This window comes from Diabrotica undecimpunctata, chromosome 9, assembly GCF_040954645.1.
Source record: "Diabrotica undecimpunctata isolate CICGRU chromosome 9, icDiaUnde3, whole genome shotgun sequence".
Taxonomy (NCBI): domain Eukaryota; kingdom Metazoa; phylum Arthropoda; class Insecta; order Coleoptera; family Chrysomelidae; genus Diabrotica; species Diabrotica undecimpunctata.
This window is the reverse complement of record NC_092811.1, coordinates 41,944,503-41,969,650: the sequence shown is the minus strand read 5'-3', so window position 1 is coordinate 41,969,650 and position 25,148 is coordinate 41,944,503. Positions and strand designations below refer to the sequence as shown.

Sequence of the window (25,148 nt, the reverse complement as noted above, 5' to 3'; positions counted from 1 at the left end):
GATCTCTACATGCACAAAATTTGAAAGTGTGGCTTTAAAAGAAGCGAGGGGTTATGAATATTGAAAATGCTGTAAGAATTATAGACTATAGATTACAATGAAAGTACTCACCCCAAGAGATTTCTGCATACGATAAAATGAACCTTATAATAATTTTTGCCTTCTTTTATAAATTTCCGAAACAGACAAAAAATAACATCCCACCACGTTTAGAAAAGCTGATTGACAGTGACAGAAAGTAGGAAGACACTACAATGAAATCAAGTTTAGCACAGATGCCATAGGACGTATGCCTTTCATGAAATTAGATCTTCTGTCAATGTAAAACAGAATATTTAGTCTACCGAACAGAAAGAAAGAGGGCGTATATTTATTCTACCGGAAAGAAAGAGAGAAAGAAAAGAAAGAAAGAGGGCGAATATTTATTCTACCGAACGGAAAGAGAGAGAGGCAGCTTACTACTTTTTTAAAGAAAAAATTGTAAAAAAAGGATTTGAACGTAAAGGAATTAATAAATTAGTAAAGAAAAATAAAACAAAATAATTATTTAAATATAAATTAACAAAAATGTGACGTTTATAACGTTACAGTGTAATAGAAGATAAAATATATGTATATTTTTTTAAAATAAGCTAAATAGATGACATTCTTCTTGTCTTCTTCTTCTTCCTCCTCTTTATAAGCTTTTCATTTTGCTTGTTCATTGGCGGATTATTACCTCTATGGAAGGTTGTCACTCCATCTTTTGCGCAGTCGTCCGATACTTTCTCTGCCGATTGGTGACTTATCTCTTGAGTAGATGTGATAAGTTCGTACGGGATCACTTTTCAAGATGGCGGCCAGAACGCAAGCTTACGTAATTTCGTCCTGGACCGGAAGTGACCTGTCACTCTAGGCCACGCCCCCTGGTGACGTAGGTATGTCCTTCGTGTCTTTAGGCCACGCCCCTTGACCAATGGTGTCATAGGAACGCCTCCAAGTAAACGCCTGACCAATGGTGGCATAGGAACGTCCCCTCTCGTGATGTTAAAACATATCCTCGACCAATGGTGACATAGGAACGTCGAGGTCGAGGATACATTCACACGTCACGAGTGTTGCGTTTCTGTATCACCATTGGTCGAGGATATGTTCTAACGTCACGAGAGGACGTCCTTATGCCACCATTGGTCGAGGATATGTTCTAACGTCGCGAGTGGGGCGTTTCTGTGCTACCATTGGTCGAGGATATGTTCTATCGTTACGAGGGGATGTTCCTATGCCACCATTGATCGAGGATATGTTCTAGCGTCACGAGGGGACGTTCCTATGCCACCATTGGTCAGGCATTTACTTGGGGGCGGTCCTATGACACCATTGGTCGAGGGGCGTGGCCTAGAGAAACTATGGGCGTACCTACGTCGCCAGGGGCGTGGCCTAGAGTGGCAGGTCACTTCCGGTCCAGAACAAACTTACGTAAGCTTGTGTTCTGACCGCCATCTTGAAAAGCGGTCTTGTACGAACTTGTCACATCTACTCTCTTGCTATTTTGATGACACGTGTCTCCTTCATTCTGCTTATGTGTTTATTCCATTTTTTTTTTCTATTTTATGTCCATTCATTTATACACTGTACGTTACATTTTCTTCTAATGTCTTCACTTCTCTTTTGATCTCTCAGCGTATATTCTGTAATTCTTCTCAGTACTCTCATCTCTGCTGTTTCCCGTAGCCTTTCCGTTGTGGCTGTGTCGGATCTTTTCTCTGAGGTATATGTCATTATTAATTGGTCTTACACTGGCTTTTTAAATTCTTGACTTTATATTAGTGTTAATGTGTCTGTTTCACCATATAGTGTCATTAAGGCATCTTGCCAGTCTATTTGCTTTTTGTACTTGGTCTCTCAGTTCGTTGTTCAGGTCTCCATAGCTAGACAGTGTAATTCCCAGGTATTTTATTTCCATTACTTAGAGTGTTTTGATTCTTTTTGTTACCCAATCTGTACCTTCTTCCTTTGTTGACGCTTTTGATAATTTTATCCATGATCAAATTAAAGACCATGGGGCTTAATGAATCCCCTTGTCTTTTTCCGCTGCCTATTTCTATAGGTTCTGTAAGTTGTCCATATGTATATCCATAAAAAAATGTAGTATGTATTACGCTTTTTTATCAAAGGTATGCTGACTCATAATCCGTCGCGACTATTGGTGCACAGAACCCGAGCGCCAGTAACGGAAGGGTAAATTTTGTCACTTGTGGTCAGTGTATTCAAGCAGTTATATCCTGTATCGTATTTGGTATACACGAGCGACCTTTTATGTAACTTTTTACTTTTATTAATTCAAACAATAATATTACGAGTATTGTAATTTAAAACTGAAATAATAGATGCAGTAGAGGATAGATAAAAGTCCATTTTTTACATAAAAGTGCTTTGACTAAGAATGTGACCAAATTATCTTAACTAATAAGTTAATCGTCTCCTTTTATATGCGAATGCTCAATATGTGATTATGATAAAATGGTAGTATGTGTGTAACTCAAAGTCTAATTTTAAATCAATACAAATCAAGTAATAATAAAACAAACTAGTTTATTTCTATTAAACTCATTGTTTATTTAAGTACAACAGAACTAATAACTTTAATCTTTATACATTTATTTTCCAACTGGTAATCGAGGGCATTGCTCGGGCGGAACACATTTACCCTTGCTATCTTTGAAATAGCCTGGATTGCATCTACATTGAGATTGGCAGAAGATAGTGCCTGGACAGACTATACCGGTCGGACATATCGGTCGCTTGTTCTTGCAAGTTGGATCTGGACAACAAGGTTTGCATCCTTGACTAGAGTTGGCAGGGCATAAAGGATTTTCTGAAACAAAAAATATTAAGCAAAATAAAAACAGACACATAATGTGGAACCGAAAAACTCAAAAAAATATATCCAAGTTCTATAAAATTGGTATCTATACATCCAAAAGTTAAAAGAGATGAAACATATCAGTGTTAAATCCAAAACCATTGGATTTAACACTGATATGTTTCATCTCCTTGTGGACTTTAAGTCAGCATATATGCCAGCGTCTTCAGATGTAAATTATATAAAGCCATGAATGAACTTATCATTCCCCATAAGTTAATAAGACTTTACTACTAACAACTATGAGTAAAGTAATCTACGTAGTTTCAATACAAGGCGATCTAACACAAGGATTTAAAACGTATTCAGGTTTATGAAAGGAAGATGCGCTGTCGTGTCCTCTCTTTACTACAGCATTAGCAAAGACTATAACATATACCGAGTTATACAACAGGGGAACAATGTTTAATAAATAAACGCAGAATATGGCCAAAGCTGACTATTTGGATTTGAACGGACGCGCCGCAGATGGTTTCCAAATCTGGACAACAAGGTTTGCATCCTTGACTAGAGTTGGCAGGGCATAAAGGATTTTCTGAAACAAAAAATATTAAGCAAAATAAAAAAAAGACACATAATGTGGAACCGAAAAACTCAAAAAAAAATATATCCAAGTTCTTTAAAGTTGGTATCTATACATCCAAAAGCTAAAAGGAATGAAACATATCAGTGTTAAATCCAAAACCATTGGATTTAACATTGATATGTTTCATCTCCTTGTGGACTTTAAGTCAGCATATATGGCAGCGTCTTCAGATGTAAATTATATAAAGCCATGAATGAACTTCTCATTCCCCATAAGTTAATAATACTTTACTACTAACAACTATGAGTAAAGTAATCTGCGTAGTTTCAGTACAAGGCGATCTAACACAAGGATTTAAAACGTATTCAGGGTTATGAAAGGGAGATGCGCTGTCGTGTCCTCTCTTTACTACAGCATTAGCAAAGACTATAACATATACCGAGTTATACAACAGGGGAACAATGTTTAATAAATAAACGCAGAATATGGCCAAAGCTGACTATTTGGATTTGAACGGACGCGCCACAGATGGTTTCCAAATCTGGACAACAAGGTTTGCATCCTTGACTAGAGTTGGCAGGGCATAAAGGATTTTCTGAAACAAAAAATGTTAAGCAAAATAAAAAAAAGACACATAATGTGGAACCGAAAAACTCAAAAAAAATATATCCAAGTTCTTTAAAGTTGGTATTTATACATCCAAAAGCTAAAAGAAATGAAACATATCAGTGTTAAATCCAAAACCATTGGATTTACCATTGATATGTTTCATCTCCTTGTGGACTTTAAGTCAGCATATATGGCAGCGTCTTCAGATGTAAATTATATAAAGCCATGAATGAATTTATCATTCCCCATAAGTTAATAATACTTTACTACTAACAACTATGAGTAAAGTAATCTGCGTATTTTCAATACAAGGCGATCTAACACAAGGATTTAAAACGTATTTAGGGTTATGAAAGGAAGATGCGCTGTCGTGTCCTCTCTTTAATACAGCATTAGCAAAGACTATAACATATACCGAGTTATACAACAGGGGAACAATGTTTAATAAATAAACGCAGAATATGGCCAAAGCTAACGATTTGGATTTGAACGAACGCGCCACATGAGGACTTAAAGAGATGGTTTCCAAATACTTGATGACCGCGTAAAATATGCGCATTAAAATACAGTCCTCTCTCTCTATAACGATATGCAAGGGACTGGGCATTTTCATCTTTATAAGGAGAGATCGTTATATAGAGAGAGACAAAATTCGGTACTGTAATATTAATAATACTGTACTAAATAACCTATTTTAATTTAAAAAAATCAAAACGAATATAAATGAATTAACATTGTATTCCACATAGATTTATTAACGAATAATATGAGCATATAATACAGTATAAAAAATGACTGTACAATTAAAACATGTGTACTGTACAATAGAAAAATAATAGGCTACTGTAAAATATATTTAGCCTACATTACCAAAAAAATCTGTCGCATCGAATCTTCCACAGTTTTCTATCACTGTTTTCTTTTTCTTCTACACGAACTACTTGCAGGATGTCCTCGTCAGAAAGTCCAGATGTTGTAGCTACATTTTCATTAACTTCTTCAAAATCTGTTAGCTCTTCCAGTCCGTAGGTGATAGTAAGTTCCAACTGTCTGGCCCAAACATCTAATGGCAGGTCATCTTCATCATCAGTCAATCCTTGATCTTCCAACCATCCTGCGTGTTTGAAGGAATGTTATATTGTATTGCTCGTCACCTGGTCCCAGGATTTACTAATCATTAGGATGGCGTCAAGAATGTTTAGTTTAAGATCTCTATTATTCTCAACCAATTCGTCCATGGACACTTTGGTCCATGGGCTAAAGGACACTCGTTGTGTTTGCTGGCAGAAAACAGAGTTCGATGTTTTGAAGGTCGCACAATACACGATGAGCAGGACAATTGTCTACAAGCAAAAGAATTTTTTTCCCTTTAACCTCGATATCCCACTTTCTTATCGCTTCTTCAAAAATTTCCGAGGTCATCCACGCACTCTTGTTTGCTATATAGGTCACCCGTATATTTTTTATGATTTTAAAGCAACGCGGGTTTTTCGACTTCCCTATCAATAACAATTTTCGCTTCACCGAACCTGTCATATTAGCGGCCACTAAAACTTTAATTCGTTCCTTAGAGAGCTTTTCATCAACGCACTTTTCCAATTTAAATTTTAATGTTCTGTTTGGTGTCATTTTAAAAAACAATCCAGTCTCATCCGCATTGAAATTGTGGTGTGACGCATATCGTGCCTTCAGTCCAGGCCACACGTTTTCTAGCCAATCATCCGTTACGTTTTTGTGAACATCACGAGCCTCTTCGCTGATTTGCCCGTAGTTGATCTTGTGCCGCAGCTTCCACTTGCTCAGCCAACCCTCAGATGCATTGAAATTCTCAATTCCGAGTTCAGTTGCAAAAAACTCAGCTTTTGTCCTGACCACAGGCTCAGAAAGTGGAATATGATTCATACGCTGCTGCTGAAACCACTGAAGCATAGCGCGATCTAAATATTCGTGCTGAGGTTTCCGCAACTTCTTCCTGCTACCGCCCTCCATCTCCGCTTTAAGCCTTTTTTCTGTCCTTCCATATCGTAGCCACAGTTGACTGAGACAGTCCCGTCCGGCGAACAACATCTGATTGCTTTTCACCTTTCTCTATTGCTCGAGTTATCGATAACTTTTCTTCCACCGAGAGCACTTTACGCTTTTTCGAAAACATCTTGACTGTTGACACACTAAGACACAACTCAAACTGGAAATAAAAAGTCGTCAATAGATGACAACATCTGTGTGATAACAGTTAGGTACGCCGCCCGAACAGTAAACGGGAGTCACTTAATTCTCTGATAAGAAAGAGTAGAATGGGTGGCCACATTCCTTAAGCGCAAAACAAAACAACCGCTGGACAATGACCTTGCCACTCGTGACTCAGGTAGTCTAAAATTTGAACACAATAACACATTTGTCATCAACTATTGAACGTTAAAAAGTTATCGCTATAAAGAGAGAACGATATCGGTATAGAGAAAGAATTAATACTGTTGTGAATTTATTAAAAGGTTCAATATTTATAACACTTACGGATTTAATTTATTTCTTTATTTATATTAACTTATCTAACAATAATTTATTAATATCCGTACGTAACAAATTCGCGAGCCCGGGTGTTCAGAATTAACTAACTCTCCATATAAAAATGTTGTATTTATATACGAAATCCTGATATACTGGAATAGTCGAGAACATCAAGTTGGAGAATTCACCATAATTTGAATCTAGACTTCCACCGAAATTTCTACAATAAAACAGAATAATTAGTCATAAAAGTTAGGCCAGTATATTTATCGTAACATTGCCCCCCTCTTAAAAGATGGTTCCTCCTGGAACCTTGTCGGGACTGGAACCGGAACTGTATGCTGGTATCGGCAACTGGACCCTCTTTTACAACTTCCAGTTGTATAAAAATGACAAGGGACGGTTTTCTCTCCGCACCAGTAACTATGCGGATTGCAACAGACTAACACCTGGACTTCGGTGTCTTTAAAGATCTCCTCCACCATATTTCGGATAACCCTCCAATCTAATTGGCGGCACTCCAACTTTGGCATGGCTAACTTTTGCACGTCGGACTCTAGTACGTGCCCTCTCAATTGAAGTAAGGCTTCCCATACATCTCGGTAGGTAGGTTGGTCACGGGCAGTGTCTTTTGTTACCAGGTAGAAAAGGTAACGTGATGCATCTTGGAGTTTCAAGGTTTTACCGGGAGCTGGCACTTGGCATTGAAGTTCTGCAACTCGACCAAACTTCCTTCGAAAGACGGATGCCAACCCTGGTGCGTCTTTGATACTGGCCGGGATGGTAAGGGCCAGCGAGTAGTCATCGGGGAGCGCGAGTAGATCTTGCTTTTCTTCAGTGGTAACACCATGTCTCGCTTTACCGGTACCTCCATAGGCACCCATGAATTCCTCAAACGTGAGGTCAGACACATCTTGGACTTGGTTTACTTCCACTTCTTCATCTACGTCGTGGTCACCTTCGAAAGATGCCAACCGGTTATGGTGTACTATCATCGGCTTTCCCCTCGGAATCTTGCTTATTCGGTAGATGACATCGTTGATCTTCTCCATGATGAGGTATGGACCTTCCCAAAACTGCTGCAATTTGGGAGAACAACCTTTTCGCTTCTTGGGATTATACAGCCATACTTTGTCGTTCTTCTTAAAGCAACCCTTTTCGGCTTGTGTATCGTACCGTTTCTTCATTCGGTCGCTAGCGATCTGAAGGTGGGAACGGACCAACTCATGTACATCGTCCATTCTTCTTCGTAATTCGATCACATAATCCTCACCTGCTACATCTTCTCCAGGTCGACACCCAAACTCTAGATCACAAGGTAGTCGCATTTCGCGTCCGAATAGGAATTTGGCTGGTGTCTGGCCTGTTGATTCGTTAACAGCAGATCTGTAGGCCATTGTGAAGAACGGAAGGTATTGGTCCCAGTCTCGCTGATGATCGGACACCATCTTTGTCAATTATTTGCCAACTGTCCTATTCATCCGTTCTACCATACCATCAGATTGCGGATGATATGCTGTAGTTCTTGTTTTCTTCATGCCTAGTCTATCACATATTCCTTGGAATAGATCGCTTTCGAAGTTCCTGCCTTGGTCACTATGTATCTCCAAAGTCACTCCAAATCGGCTGATATATTCTTGGATCAACTTATCTGCAACGGTGGCGGCCTTCTGGTCGGGAAGTGCGTAAATCTCGACCCACTTAGTAAAGTAATCCATTATTACCAGCATGTACTTGCCTCCATTTTCACTTTCTGGAAATGGCCCAGCGATGTCCAAAGCTATTCTTTCAAACGGGCTTCCAACATTATATTGTCTCATAGGAGCTCTCCTTTTTCGGTAAGGCCCGTTACTCGTGGCACAAATAGTACATTTCTTACACCAGTCTTTTACATCGTCGGAACTGTTCATCCAATAAAACCGTTCCCGAATTCGCTGAAGGATTTTCCTTACACCAAAATGCCCTCCCGATGGACTGTCGTGTAACTGACGAAGTACTTCGGCTATTCTGCTCTTTGGGATCACCAACTGTCTTCTCTTCTCTGAACCGTCATCATTTTCCAGGACTCGTTTGAGAAGGCATCTTCGATGATAAATGAGTCCCACTGGGCCCAATACGTCTTAACTACTGAGCATAGGTTTGATATTTCCTGCCAAGGTGGTCGACGGTTTTCCTCTTTCCATTTTCGGATTTTCTGTATAACTGGATCTCTCTCTTGTTCTTCCCTTATCTTAGTAGGCGTCCAGTCGTCGTTGACAATCGTCGTTCTTAGCACTGCTGCTTCCTTGGATTCCGTTTTGTTGCAGTGGGAACACTCTGCTGGGCATGGCCTTCTGGAAAGAGAATCAGCGTTTCTGTGGCTAACTCCGGCTCGGTGCTCAATCTTAAAATCGTATTCTTGGAGTCGTTCGATCCACCTGGCTATCTGACCCTCTGGATTCTTAAACTGCATCAACCACTTAAGGGCGGCATGGTCGGTTCGGATTAGAAACTTTCTGCCATAGATGTATTGATAGAAGTGCTCTACTGATTTAACTACTGCTAGAAGTTCTCTTCTCGTGACGCAATAATTCCGCTCAGGTTTTGAAAGAACTTTACTAAAATATCCGAGGACTCGTTCCTGTCCTCCTTGAATCTGAGACAGCACTCCTCCAATTCCCACATTACTTGCATCCGTATCTAAGATGAACTCTCCTTCTGGCAGTGGATACCCCAAAATTGGTGCTGTTATTAAATGCTTTTTCAACGTTTCAAAGGCATTTTGGCAGTCTATATCCCAGCGGTATTCTCTTGCTTCCTCTGTAAGTCGCGTTAATGGCTTAGCGATATCTGCAAACTTCTTAATAAACCTCCGGTAGTAGGTACATAGTCCAAGAAAACTTCTCACTTGATGTTTGTCAGTTGGTTTTGGCCATTCCTTAATGGAATCGATTTTTCCCTTATCCACGGCCACTCCTTCTTTACTGACTATATGACCCAGATAATTGACTTTACCTTGAAATAGCTGGCACTTCTTGGGGTTTAGCATCAATTGGGCAGCTTTAAGTCGATTAAAAACGTTTTCTAAATTCCTCAAATGATCTTCGAATGTCTCCCCCAAGACGATTATGTCATCTAAATAAACCAGGCATGTTTTCCAAGATAACCCTCTCAACACATTTTCCATAAGCCTCTCAAATGTCGCAGGAGCATTACAAAGTCCAAATGGCATAACGTTGAATTGCCACAATCCAGATCCTGTGGTGAAGGCTGTCTTTTCTTTATCGACTGGGTCCATTTCTACCTGCCAGTATCCAGACTTCAAATCTAAAGTAGAAAATAATTTACTTCCAGCCAATGTGTCCAATGTGTCATCGATCCGAGGTAGAGGATAACTATCTTTCTTGGTAACGTTGTTCAGCAAACGGTAATCCACACAGAACCTCGTCGTTCCGTCTTTCTTCTTAACCAGGACCACCGGAGAGACCCATGGGCTCGTAGAAGGTTCTATCACCCCGTCTTTCTTCATTTCCTGAACAATCGTTTCAGCTTCCTCTCTCTTCGCCTGTGGTAATCGTCGAGCTGTTTGACGAATTGGCTTAGCATTACCAGTATCAATTTTATGCTTAACAACGGTAGTTCTTCCCGTCTTTCCTCCTTTCGGTACGAAAATATCACGATACTGCCGAAGAAATTCCCTTAATTTCCTTTTCTCCATCTGATTTAGAGACTGTCCTGCAACTGCAACCATTTGGTCGAATTTGTCGTTGGAATTATCAGATGTTGTCGCCTGACGGATTATGGATGTCACAGGTACACAAGTTCCTACCTTTGTCTCTTTCTTGATGGTCACTGGGTAGTCGTTGACATTGATAAGTCTCACAGGAATTTCTTTAGCCGAAGTCACCAATTCCTTTCCAATTATGATTCCACGGCCAACCTCATCGTCGTGGTTCCAAGGCTCCATCATAACAGGTCTCCCTTCGTCCACAATTCCCTGTAGCCGCGCTACTATGATCGTTTCGCTTCTCGCAGGCACGACTGTATCTTCTTTAATGGCTGCTTGCACAGTGTTGTCATTATGTGGATGGAGAAATACCTCCTCGTTGCCAACTTTGATTACCTTATTCTTAAAATCCAATTGGAATCCATGCATATTCATTACGTCCATTCCTAATATAACATCCTCTTCGATGTCAGCAACTATAACAGTATGGACAAACTTTTCTGCTCCAATTCCCAATTGTACCTGGATTTCTCCATGAATGTTGGCATTTTCACCTGTAGCGGTCCGAAGTCGCAACCTCGTTGGTAACAGTTTCTTTCGGCTGTTTATAACTGTTGGACGTATAATGGTTCTGGTCGCTCCGGTATCCACCAACAACGTATGTCTTTTACCATTTATTTCTCCATCTACATATACACTATCTTCACGACATTTCAAAGAAGCTATTAGTATAAGAGGGTCTTTGGAAAAGTTCCAGGTCGAAGCTGCTCCCCTAAAGCCAACTCGTTCTGGTTTTCCTGATGGTGAGTTTCTTGATTTTATGGTCTTCGTTTTCTTGCATGTAATAATTTTCATCATATTAACGAGCTGGTCAAGTTTATCTTCATCTCCTTCCTCTTTTACAGTCCTAACTTTACTGTATCCTCCAGAGGCCTGCGTAGCTGACTCGTATTCGAGGGCGGCGGATAAGACATCAACCAGCGTCTTGTGACGAGCTAATCGCAGTGTTCTCTGCATTTCATGATCACGAAGACCATCAATAAACGTTTGAACGGCCAATTTTTCCATCATGTCTTCGGGAGCTGTTGGATAAGCATATCGTACTAATCTGGCAATATCTACCTCATATTCTTGAAGAGCCTCATCTTTCTTCTGTCTACGATTTTTAAGCTGTGACTGATATACATGCTCCAAATGTTCGTGGCCATATCGCATATTTAACCTCTTCTTCAGTTGTTCGAAATCATCGGTCTCCTCTACGGCTATGGTCTGAAGCACATCTAAGGCATCTCCTCGAAGAGCGATAGTCAGGTTTACAGCCTTTTCTTTTTCAGACCATCCATTTGCTCTTGCGGCTGATTCGAACTGTTTCATGTAGTTGTTCCATGATGATTTTCCGTCGAAAGTTGGGACTTTAACATGAATAGAACCTCCACTTCCTTCAAATTTCGGCCGTGTCTCTAACTTAAATTTCGTCTCGTCTTCTTTTATCTCCACTGTAATCGGATTGTTACCTCTCTCTGCTGTCCCTGTTTCTTCCATCTTCCTTTCCATCTCTTTAATCTTTTCTTCGAAGGCTAACATATCGGCAGCAACTTGGTTTTTTAACGAAGATATTCTATCGTCCAGGGCAGACATCTCAGAAGTGACTTTGCTTTCTAAAGAAGCGATGTCGCCGGAAACTTTCGAAATATCGCCAGAAACTTTGTTCTCTAATTTCGAAATCGACGAGATGACAGCATCATGTTTGTCTTCAAATATATAAGTCTCTGGATCTAGTCCTTCTTCTAGCAAAGCGTTCTTTAGTCGTTGGACTAACTCAGCCTTTTTTCCGGTAGAAGCTAATTCTCTGTCTTCTAGATGTCTTCTTAAAGTAGTCACTGTCAGCTCATAAATCGTCGTCATTTTCACAATTTATTTTATATTCACTTGTATTATTATTATAAGTCTAATTTATGTTCGATCTCACTCTGACACCATTTGTTGTGAATTTATTAAAAGGTTCAATATTTATAACACTTACGGATTTAATTTATTTCTTTATTTATATTAACTTATCTAACAATAATTTATTAATATCCGTACGTAACAAATTCGCGAGCGCGGGTGTTCAGAATTAACTAACTCTCCATATAAAAATGTTGTATTTATATACGAAATCCTGATATACTGGAATAGTCGAGAACATCAAGTTGGAGAATTCACCATAATTTGAATCTAGACTTCCACCGAAATTTCTACAATAAAACAGAATAATTAGTCATAAAAGTTAGGCCAGTATATTTATCGTAACAATACATTGTTCTTATGACGAACCAACCAACGTTTACTATTTTCATCGTTATAGAGGAATTATCGTTATATAGGGAATCGTTATAAAGAGAGTACTGTAATCAAGGAAAAAACCAAAATATTATCGATCTCAAATCACAGAGATAGAGCTAGAAACGTCGAAAAAAACTTAAACATAGACCACCATAATTTTGGGGTAGTAACTAAGTTTACCTATGTTTTGCCTCAACAAGCGATAATAATACACCTGAAGAAGCAAAACGAAGAATACTGATAGCGAACAAATATTCTTTTGAACTAAATAAGTAGCTAAAAAACAGAAATTTACGGCAAAAAACCAAACTAACAAAATATAACAATCATTCTAACAGTGCTAACATATTATGGGTCAGAAACATGGACAATTTTGAAAACAGACGCAATTCGTCTGCTCGTCTTTAAAAGGAAAAAATTTCTCAGAATAATGGGCACATTGTCGTGGTCTATTTTTTTTCTTTCTTTTTTGCGTTTTTGCCTACCAAATTTATTTTACTGGTTTTGTATTCTCAATGCTCTAAAAATGACTCCACCAAGTGAGTTTCTATAATTTCCATAATATTCTAATATTTACTCTATTCGCAAATCTTCCCTTAATGGAAACTACTTAGGTTTACTGGAACTATTGTCAGAATGTAATCCATTTTTAAAAGATCATATTAATAAACGAGCAAATTGAGGTACGGCAAAACGTCATATCTATCAAAAGATATATGTAACGAATTACTAAATATTTTGTCCAAACGAGTCATTTATGAAATTGTCAAGCAAATTAAGGCAAAAAGTGTAGATTCAACATCTGATATAACACACCATGACCAACTTACAGTGATTTTATAAAAACACTAAGCATAGCTCACAAGAATTTGAGTAAACAGTTATTGGGATGTTAGAGTCTTTAAAATTAGATATTAAGAACTGTAGAGGCCATTCTTACGATAATGCAGGTAATATGAGTGGCAAGTATTCTGGTTTTCAAGCACTTATTAAAGTTTACAATTATTTAGCTCTTTTTGTGCCCTGTGCTGCTCACTCTTTAAATTTAATTGTCCAAAATGCAGCAGTTTGTTCTTTGGAAGCAACATCTTTTTTTATGTTGGTACAACCTATCTACAATTTTTTCTCCGTGTCTACACACAGGTAGGAGCTATTGTCTCGTGCAATAAAGGATTCGCCGGAGACATTGTTACCTAAAAGAGTAAATACAACCCTTTGTTCTTCTCGTTTTGATACCGTAAAAGCGTTATAAAGCAATTACGGTTTGATTAAAATAATGTTTGATTTAAATGTCAACCGATATAAATAAGATAAATGTAGTAAGAGTTGAAAGCAGCTTCTTTAACGGAAAAACTTTATGGAAAACGAAATAATTTAGTCAGTAATGGAAAGAAAGTTTGTGCTTGAATGACTCTTATATACGTCTAATGCCTTTACAATGGCAATTGCTTCTGCCGTAAAAATGCTGCAAAATTGAGTGATACGAATTGCATATTCAGTATTTTTTAGTATAAAGGCCGCTGCATGTCCATTTTCAGTTCTTTATACATCAGTAGACTCCGGCAAATATGCAAATAAAAATGTAGAAAATATGCGCATAAATATGCACGTGTTTACCCGAAAATATGCAAATATTTTACAAAATATGCATACAAATAAATAAAAAAATCGTAAAATAGTAACAATTTTATTTAAAAAAAAAAGTGTACATACCTAACTAAATATTTCCTACTATTCATTAAGATTTACATTTATTTTAAGTAACTACATCATTTTTAAGTATGAATAAACTTATTTAGAATTATGGTAACAATAAATGACCAAGTGGTGTTCAAAATTTTCTAACAAAAACTTGTGGCTTCTGTCTGAGTACATATATTTATATATGGAAAAACTTCGTTTAACATCAACTGATGTAACGGGAGCATTTTTCAAACTAACCAAAACATTTGGTTCTAAATTAATTGTTTCCGAAATATTTCCAGCTAGAACACTGACTACTTCAGAAAGAATATGGTAACCTTTATTTTTTTCCATAGTAGCTTCAAATTTTTTTAAAATATCTTTTCCAATATTACCTCTAACGTTCCGACAACATGACGCAAATTCTTTTATTAATGCTGTACTTTCGAACAATGACAGTTTTGGTGATTCTAACTGAGTAATTGTTTTTTGAACAAAACTAAAATTTGATTTTATAAATGAAAGTTCTTGTTGAAGCCAGTTACTCTGAAAAGTTTGTTTAGAATCCAAAAGAGATTGGGAACTTTCATCTGTTAACGTATCAATTATGTTCTTTATTTTAACAAACTGATCTGCATAAAAATTAGCTGCTTCTAACCATGTTCCCCATCGCGTTAAAATAGGTTGTGGTGGAAGAGGAATGTTAGGTAGCATTTCTTTATAAAGTTGAATTCTTATAGGAGATTTAAGAAATACTTTTTTGACACTGGATATCATGGTATTTACAAGAGGAAACTTTTTTCGTATTTCCTCTGCAACTCTGTTTAATCCATGCGCTACACAAGTAACATGTATTAAATCTGGGAAAAATATTTTTAAATTTTGTCCTGCTTTCACCATATCAGGAGCAGCATCCGATAAAATAAGCAGTACTTTATTAGAAGGAATAGTTGTCGGAAGAAAAAAAGTTGCTAATGTTTCTTGTATAAAACGCGAAATTGTTAAAGCATTTGTTTTCTCAAGTTGCTGGCATAAAATAAGATAAGATTTTGGTAAGGTATCTTCTTTAAGAACACCAATCAATAAATGAGCAATATACTTTCCTGAGGAATCAGTGGTTTCGTCTACAGATATGTAAAAATAATTATCTGCAATTTCTTCCTTAATATTAATTAACACCGACGAGTATAGCCCGTTCACATTATTTCTTCTTAGAGACCGATCACTTGGAACATTAAGTTTGCAATATTTTTTTAGAAACGAACTAAAATTTACATTTGCTAATTTTGAAAGCGGTATGTTTGCAGACACTAATGCGCGACACAAGTCTTCATTAAAAGTTTCTTGCTCATCTAATTTTTTTGAAGTAGATTGGAAACATTTAGCCATTGAAGTTTGATGTTTTCCTCCTATTTTTCCTTTTTTTGCAATGTGTGAAGCAGTTCTCACATGTTGGTCTATCTGAAATTTCTTCTCACATGCTATCTATAAATAAAAATAAAAACCTTTATTTTAACCCAACCTTTAAAATATAAAAATATACAAGGTGTTTTTGGTTAATCAAATAACTGGTTTGGAAAAAAAAAACACTCGCTAAGTGTTTTAAATGCAGTATTAATTCACAAATTAGTTTTTGTTACTAACTATTAGTACATCATATAACTTATTTTAAAATTCAATAAAAGTTTTTTTTTGTTAATTCAATTACAATAAAAATAATTGTGTTTTAGAATAGCTGACTTCATAAAAAAAAGTAAAGGTGAAAAATTTTTCTAAATACACACCATTGTATTGTACCATGGACAATTTTTTCTCACTAAAGGAAGCTATTTTTCATTTAAAAACAACCTACGAGTACTAAATTTCAAGTAAATACGTTTATTGGTTTTAAAGTTATTGTTGTTATTAACTAAAAGAATTTAATTTTTTTTAATTTTAACACCCTGTATCTCGAAAAGTAAATAAGTTTGACCCCTCATTAACTATATCGTTTTGTTCAATTTTTCAAGAAGTATCTACAGTCAAACGTTGTAAGTGTCATTTGGAAACACCCTGTATGTATGAAATATTAGATATTTAATAGAAAATATTAGATACTTACAATTTTACCACAGACTGAACAGTAGATTTTTCCCATATCCATAGACAGCTCTTTATAAGGTTTAATCCAAGTTGAAGCACTGGTTGTTTTAGGCATTATAAAATCACAATCTTCCTTTTTGTTACGCACAACGAGTGTTTACGCTTTGAATATCAAAACAAAAATGATTTACAAATCTGAGCATCAAATTAGAAATGTTTAGGTACCTAATTCAATAAACTGGGAGATTTTGGAAAATCCCTAAATTAGGAACAAAACTATTAGCCGTTTACCTGCTGTTAAGATACAATAAATTGTAGATAGATTTGGGGATTAGATCATAAAATGCAAATGAGCGAACCCTTAGCGATTATCCAATAACTGAATGCCTCAGTGACCGAGACTTTCTAAGAATGTTGAGGGCTACTTAAATTGATCTTCTTTGAAATTGTAAATGTTTTGTACCTGTAGAGATTACGTACTTAGATCATTTCTTGATTAAAATGACTACAAAATTTTATACAAGAATTGAAATAAATTGGTATGTTTAAAAATTTTCAAATACAGTATAAAAATCTGAACTTTTATGCACTTTATGCAAACTTTTATACAAATATGCCAAAATATGAAATATTTGCATAAAGTATGCACAATATGCAAAATATACAATATGCATATTTGCCGAAGTCTATACATCAGTAAAAATCTTGTTATAGCCATTGTATTCTGGTATTCGTTCTTAATATAGCTTGTTAATCATTATAGGATTTGTGGTACTATTTGGATAGGCCGTGAGGGATATGTCAATAGTGAAAGAATTAGTAGTCCAGGGAGGTATAGTTCGTTGTGTATGATAAAAATATGTCAGCTGCTCTAGGTCAAAACCATATCTCGTTAAACGTACTTTAAGGGATGGATATTTTAATTTTTGATGGGAATGTCTAGGTGAATGTGTTTTTTAAAGAAGTGGACAGTTTATGTTATTAGGGTTAGAAGACAATCTCGCAGCATACTTTAAAGAAATGTGTTGTCTTCGTGTTGATAGGGGGGGTTCATCAAGGATAACCTAAAAACTTGAAACAGTACTAGTTCGATAAGCACCCAGAACAAGTCTTAAACATGTGTTTTGTATAATGTCTAGTGTTTAAGAATATAATTACTCGCCATTGAAAAGGATATTTCAGCACAATCCAGTTTACTTCGGATTATTGATTAGTATATATGAAGCAATTTTATAGTGTACGCTCCCCAAGATCGGTTTGATAGCATTTTAAGGAGATTTATTTTAGTTTAACAGGAAACAACTAGCTTTTTAATAATATAAATGTTCTGCCCACTTTAACTGACTGTCCAGTTTCAGGCCAAGAAAGTTAATGCTTTCTACTTAGTTTAGGTTAATATCATTTAGAGTCAGTGTTGTTTGGCAATCAGTTTGTCTTTTACTGAATATAATGAATCAAGATTTATCACTTGAGAACGTAAAACCAATTTTTCAGGACCAATCTTCAAGTTTATGCAGAAATGATTGCAGAATTTTTGAGGCTAGTGTAATATTACAGCTACTAGTATATACAACTAAGTCATCTGCATACAGACTTTCTTTCAAAGACTCTATTTTTTATGAAATGTTTTACAAAGACAAGAAAATTTCCCTGGATATCCCAGTTAGACATGGTTTGTAAAATGTTGTATCTCCATGCAGTATCAAATGCTTTATTTATATAAAAAAATATGGCAATTACTTTCTGGTCATTTTTAAAGGACTCACATATATTATTGTCAATAGCTACTAAGGCGTTGTACGTTGATCTGCCTTTTCTGAAACCGCATTGGATAGAGCTTAATAATTGGTTTTTTTCAGGGAAGCATATTAATCTGTTATTTAAGATTTTTTCTAGTAGTTTGCATTTATTATTTGTAAGAGAAATTGGTCTGTAGGAAATAGGGTCAGTTTTTAATTTGTAAGGTTTTTAAATAATTGGAATAATTGTTGATTCAGACCAGATTAAAGAAAATTTTAGATTAGTATATATGATTATGGAAGAAATGTTTATAGTAAGAAATGTGTGATTGAAAATATCTAAGAGAATTAATTTTCCTGTGTACGGCAAGTTTTTGATAAATATAATTGGTATATTATCAGGACCTGATGAAGTGTTGTTGGTTTATCTAGAGCTTCTTCAAATTCTATAGATTAATTCAATCAATTCAATATATCTTTTATACATCTGACATAATATTACTAATTTCTTGTTTGGAAGATATTAATTTGTTTTGATAAGAATGAGTGTTAAGGTAAATTAAGCTTTGTTCCCCTTTGAGTGTACGTACTTCATTCCAGAATGTAGTCATATAATATGTTGATGAACTTATAGAAAAGACATAATTTAACCATGTTTCTTTTTTACTTTTTTATTAAGATATTTAGTTTTTAGTTTATAAGTTTTTTAAACTTATAAACTTTTTTTGTTGCTTTGTCTTTTTAAAACATTAAAAGCATCTTTGCTAGATTTCATAGCTAGAGCTATTTCTTCGTTCCACCATGGTACCGGTTTTCGTTTACAAAGTTTTGTTTTTCCCGCAAATTAGCACATTTTATTATAGTATCATTGAAATGATCAAGAGTAGAATCTATGCTATTATCTGGAATAAAGTTTGTAATATAATTATTTATTAGATCACTATATAAGTCCCAGTTTGCGAAGTTTACTTTGCATTTTTGGAAAACAGGAATATTTGGTTGATCATGTCCAATGGTTTCAATTGTTAGAGAAAAATGTTCGGTATTATACAAGTAATTAAGGCTGTTCCAATAAAAACTTACAGTTAAAGAGTGATCACACAACGATATATCGATGGCAGAAAAAGTACTATTGTGAGAGCTAAAATGAGTAGATAGTAATATTCATCATCATCATCCAGCCTTAAGAGTCCACTGCTGAACATAGGCCTCTTCCTCATGTTTCCAACCCCGTCTATCTTGCGCCGCTCTCATCCAGTTTTTATCGAGTCTTCTTAAATTGTCGATAGTAATCGATAGTAATATTAGATTTTGATTATCTATTATTTTCTGAAAAAGTTTTTCACATTTTTTCATTTTTATACTGCTCCATGTGATATTATGACAATTCAACTCACCAAGTATTAGTTTGGTAGCAGAAATATCATCGATTAAGCGATGTAAGTCTTCAAGTACATTTTCATTTGGATGAGCGAGGTAAATGTTACATAATATGTTAATAAGGTCTGCAGTTGATATTGCATGATATAGATACAGCAACGGCTACCAAATTAGTGTTTAGGTAAATTTTTCTTGCATCTTCATCTTTTTACGAAAATATTTACTTCGCCGCTGGCGTGTTCTGTGTCGCAATTTTTGAGAAAGCTAGTATAGTTTTTAATATGTACGTTGTTGGTTTTAAGATGTGTTTCTTGTAAACGAATTACTAGGGGAGATAATTCTTTAGTTAAAATATTAAGAGATTCTATGTTGTTGTAGTAGCCGTTTATGGTCCGTTGTAAAATAAATGTATTATTAATTTTGGATAGGTGAATGAGAAACAGAGATATCACTTTCTATATCCGATGAGGACTCAGTGCTATTGAGTTGGAATCTTTTCTTTAGTCTTAATGCGGCTATCTAAAATATGATCATGTGCAAATAATAGAATATCTCTAAATGATATGAAATCCTTTGTCTAGTTTTCTACAATGACGTTAGGGGTTTTTAACCTTAAGGCATTGTATCGCATCACAAATAACATTAAAATCAAGAGGAAATTTTGGGGACCTAGACTCAATTTTGTTTTTAATGGACTCTAGCTCGCTAATAAATTCAGAGGATAAGGTTTTTTTGTTAATTATATGTTTAGGTATTGTAAAAGGAGTTGTGGTAGTTGTCGTTTCTTGTATATCAGGTGAGGTAGATATCTGTCTTTTGATTGGAGGGGTACTTCGGTATTCAATGAAGGAAAATTTATTTCTTTGGTTTTTTCTGCAGACAAAGTGTGTTTTTCTAATGATAGTTGATCAGATACTATGTTTTCAGCGATAGAAATTTTAACATTAGTGTGGTGAGTAGTTAAATGTCATATCTATCTATAGCCCCGAGGACTGCAAACCTACGGAGGAACGAGAAGCATTCTACGAACAATTGCAAACCATCCTGAATGAAATACCTCATAAAGAACCCTTAATTCTTATAGGTGACTTTAATGCACTAATCGGAAATGAAATAGTTCCGGGAGTAAAACAAAGATTTAATGAAAACCATATCAATGCAAATGGAGAACTCATGGCTAGTCTGTGTGCTTTTAACGAACTGCGAATCAATAATACATTTTTTGATCATAAGCTCCAGTATAAATTTACATTTGAAAACTCGAGGGGGGCAAAATCTATGATTGATTTTATAGTCGCTAATAGAAAAATCCACCCAAAGCAGAAGAAGCTCTAGGAAAACGCAAAGTCATACTAAATAAAAGAAACAACAACAATAAACCATGGTTCAGAAGAGAAATAAAAGAGAAATGTAAAGGGAAACTAGAGGCCTACACGAAGTACAAAACATTAAATACCCCAAAATCCCGAGAAACCTATGAAGAATACGAAATAAAACAAAGCAGTTGGTGAGAAGAACAAAAAAGGAACACTGGGAACAGTTCACAAATAGGATGAAAAGCGACTTCTATGTTACACAAAAACAAATATGTAGATTCATAAGAAACCAACAAAAAGAAAAAGCAGAATCGAAGGAATACAATAACACACCAGCAAATGAATGGGAAAGATACCTGATGGAACTATTTAAAGGAAAGGAAAATAATAATCAACACAATAACGTACCTGAATTAAGACACCAAATAGAAATCAGTTTTCAGGAAGTATAATAGCCTTGACTCAAAAACAGAAAGTCATCAGGACCAGACGGATTAACCAACGAGCTTCTAAAATACGGAGGAAAAATTATAACCCTAGAGATGACAAAACCTATACAAAAACTAATATTGCACTGCAAGATACCAGACGCATGGAGAAACAGCATAATGATACCAATTTTCAAGAAAGGAGATAAGGAAGACATCAACAATTATAGAGGTATAAATCTACTGAATACCGCACTTAAGCTTACCACAAAATTCCTAACCAACAAAATCAATAAACTTACAACTTTATCAGATGAACGATAAGGATTTAGATCCGTAAGATCCTGCGTAGACGCCGTATTTGTACTAAGACAAATCACAGAAAAGGCCATAGAATACAATAAACCAGTATCTATGTTTGATAGACCTGACAAAAGCTTTCGATCGCATGAGAAACATAAGAGTTAGACAGGGTGACTCGTTAAGCCGACTTCTGTTTAATAGAATAATAGACGAAATAATAAAAGCAGTACGTAAATGTAATGGCTACAGAATGGGGAACAAAGAAATTCAAATATTATGTTACGCAGATGACGTCGCATTAATCGCCGAGACAGAAGACAAGCTTCAAAGATTAACACACATGTTCAATACAACAGCCAAGAAATACAATATGATAATAGCAGAAAAAAAAACAAATATATGACAACATCTAAATACCCACTACGATGTAAAATCTAAATTGATGGAAAAATAATAAAGCAGGAAGCAAGATTTAGATATCTGGGAACAGATATAACTAGTTACGGAGATGTTGAAAAAGAAGTACGACAACAAGGCTTAAAAGCAAGTAAAGCGGTGGAATCTCTTAATGACACAATCTGGAAGAACAAACACCTGCAACGAGACAAAAAAACAAGAATCTATAAAGCAGCAATTCGACCTATATTAACATACACGGCGAAGACATGACCTGACACATCTAAAACGAGACGACTACTAGAAACAACAGAGATGAAAATACTCTGACGAATATCAGGGAAAAGTCTGTTGGATCGGGAGAGAAGCGAAAACATAAGAAGAATATGCATATATAGAAGACATAAGTGGATGGGTGACAAAAACTGAGGCAGGAGTGGAAAGAACCTAGTAGTAGAATGGCAGAGGATAAGATAAAACGAATAGCACGAGATAAGTCACCAAATGGACAAAAAAGTATTGGCAGACCAAGAAAAAGATGGTACGATAATTTAAACAATTTAGGAGGCTAATATTGAAGAAAAAACAGGTTTTAAAGCATACATACAAGAAGGAAGAAGATGAAGTGGTGAGTATCCATTAGGGGAGTTTGTTGTACAGGTGCAATTCCATTCTCGGGTTAATATTGATTATTTATGTTGAGAGTTGTTGGTTGACATGTTGATGGACAATCGGTTTCCCGATTGTCAAATTAAGTTCTCGAGGGTATATTATATGCGGTAGTTGGTGTGATCATGGGAGATTGTAACAAAGTCTGAAATGAGAATATTATCATCAGGAGTAACAAATACTTTGTGGTGAAAATTTAAAACATGGCTATATTCAGTATCCGGCAAGCCTGCTTCGAAAAACGTTATTCAACATACTGTTTGGAGTCCTAGTTTTTTAGTTTTGCTTCTGTTAGACTGTTTGGAGTGGTAGGACAGACATTAGAAATGACGAGTCTGGTCGCTGGAGTGACTAATCTTCTATTTTCTAATATTTCTATTTTTGTATAATTTAATATTACCGAATTATGTGCTTGCAGTAAGGAATCCACGACGTTAGTACTGGTGAGGTAAATACATACTCTATTCTTGGGGTTACATAAGGTAAACAGAATATTTTTCGGTTGCATTAAATTTCCCACAGCAATAATGCATTGTATTGGTTGGTTGGTATGGTGAGACGTCGAAGTATCTCCATTAGAATTGTCATCCATTTTTGAATTTATTGTTCATACTTCCCCAACTTCTATTCTCGAGACGGTCCTGTCTCGAAAATCAGAAGGTTCAAAAGGTAAGAACAAAAAAGTGGTTCTTATAGGTGCTCTTGATATCAGCTTTTGAGGTTACAATATTGATCGATAGTTAATAATATAGAAGGATGCTACTTACAGTTGTGATTTATAGCCCAAATTAACACACTGACTATACTGGTTTCACTTATATAATAAATATTGTATATTATGTTAGTTTAGAAAAATTAAACACTTACTCTCTGCTTGAAGGACAACAACAGAAAGACAACTTAATACGATAAGTAAAACAAAATTCTTCATTATTAAATAAGTAATTTATTCATACAAAATACTGAGCATTTATATACAATTCTGGTTAAAATTTCATTCTAAATATAACACAAACTATAAATATTTATCACGGTAATTAATTGCAAAAAATTAACTATAAATATGTATACAAATTTTGTATTTAAATAAATTGTTCTTGCTTACTATTCTGGATATATTAGTACAAATAAAAATAATGTTCGAACTCGGTCGTTTGTTCTTTAAAGCTTTAAAATATGAAGAACGAATGAAATATTTAAATTATTTAAAAACAGTGAAAGAAGTGTTTATGCCAGAAGCCAGTTTATGGCAGCCTATCATAGTATGTTACATAGATTAACAGCAATTCCTATGTCAAAATACAATTTCGAGACAGAATTAAATATCATTAAGCAAATAGCAATAAACCATGGATACAACGAACAAACAATTAATAAAATGGTAAATCAAAAACTACACAAGAAAGCCCTGAACTTAGTATTTCCACCACCAGAGAAACAACCCAGTACCTTCTGCTCGATTACATATACAGGCAAAATATCAACAAAAATAGCCAAACACATAAAAAAGAAAGGAATAACACCAGCTTTCAGAACAAATAACAACTTAGGCAAATATATTAAAAACAACAAGAGCCAACATAAAAAACACACAGTGGTGTGTACAAACTTAAATGTGGCGACTGCCCAAAAACTTACATTGGTCAAACAGGTAGAAATTTTAATAAGCGAATAGCAGAACATAAAAGGGCTTTCAATAATAGAAAAACAGATTCTACATACGCACTTCACCTTCTAGATCATAATCATTCTTTTAATGACGAATTTAAAATTCTCCACATTCAAAATAAAGGCCTTAAGCTATCTTTGTTAGATTCTATGGAAATCAACAAATTAAAAAACACAGATAAAATTCTGAATGACCAGCTTGAGACAAACAGTTCTCCCCTCCTCAACCTATTTCATTAGAGACTATAAAGTGTAAAACCATGCCAAAAACAGATCACTTGAGAAAGGCAATCAGCCGAAACAGCTGTAGTGATAAGAATTTAAAATAAATTTTAGTTAAAAGTTTTCAGTGTTTTGTTGTTACATAAAATCATAAAATCTACATCAAACACGCATGGTTAATAAGAGAGTAACGTCCAGAACGATTCGATTTATTTACATTAAAAATATTATGTATTGTTACGTAAAAATATGAGTCATAGTTTTAACCTTTAAAACATGTTTTTATTCACTAATAATTCTGTTTTATTGTAGAAATTTTGGCGAAGGATCGATATTCAAATTATGGTGAATCATCCAACTAGATGCTTCTCGATTTTTCGATGCAAGACAATGCGATCTTTCGATGCTGTTCTAGTATATCAGGATTTCGTATATAAATACAACATTTTTATATGGAGGGGCAGTTAATTCTCAAGACCCGCGCTCGCGAATTTGTTACGTACGGATATAATAAATTATTGTCAGATAAGTTAATATAAATAAAGAAATAAATTAAATCCGTAAGTGTTATAAATATTGAACCTTTTAATAAATTCACAACAAATGGTGTCAGAACAGTGGAATACTTAAGATAAATTGCGAAAATAAATTACAAGTGAATATAAAATAAATTGTGAAAATGGCTA

General features: G+C 35.3%; 1 long non-coding RNA gene across 1 annotated transcript; it reads right to left on the bottom strand.

The window, feature by feature from the left end:
- Positions 1–2,570: 2,570 nt before the first annotated feature.
- Positions 2,571–23,528, bottom strand: LOC140449417 (uncharacterized). The gene is made up of 2 exons (XR_011951797.1): positions 23,440–23,528; positions 2,571–2,854 (listed from the first exon to the last, which is right to left on the bottom strand). It is a non-coding gene; the product is annotated as an uncharacterized lncRNA (long non-coding RNA).
- Between the last annotated feature and the right edge of the window lie 1,620 nt (positions 23,529–25,148).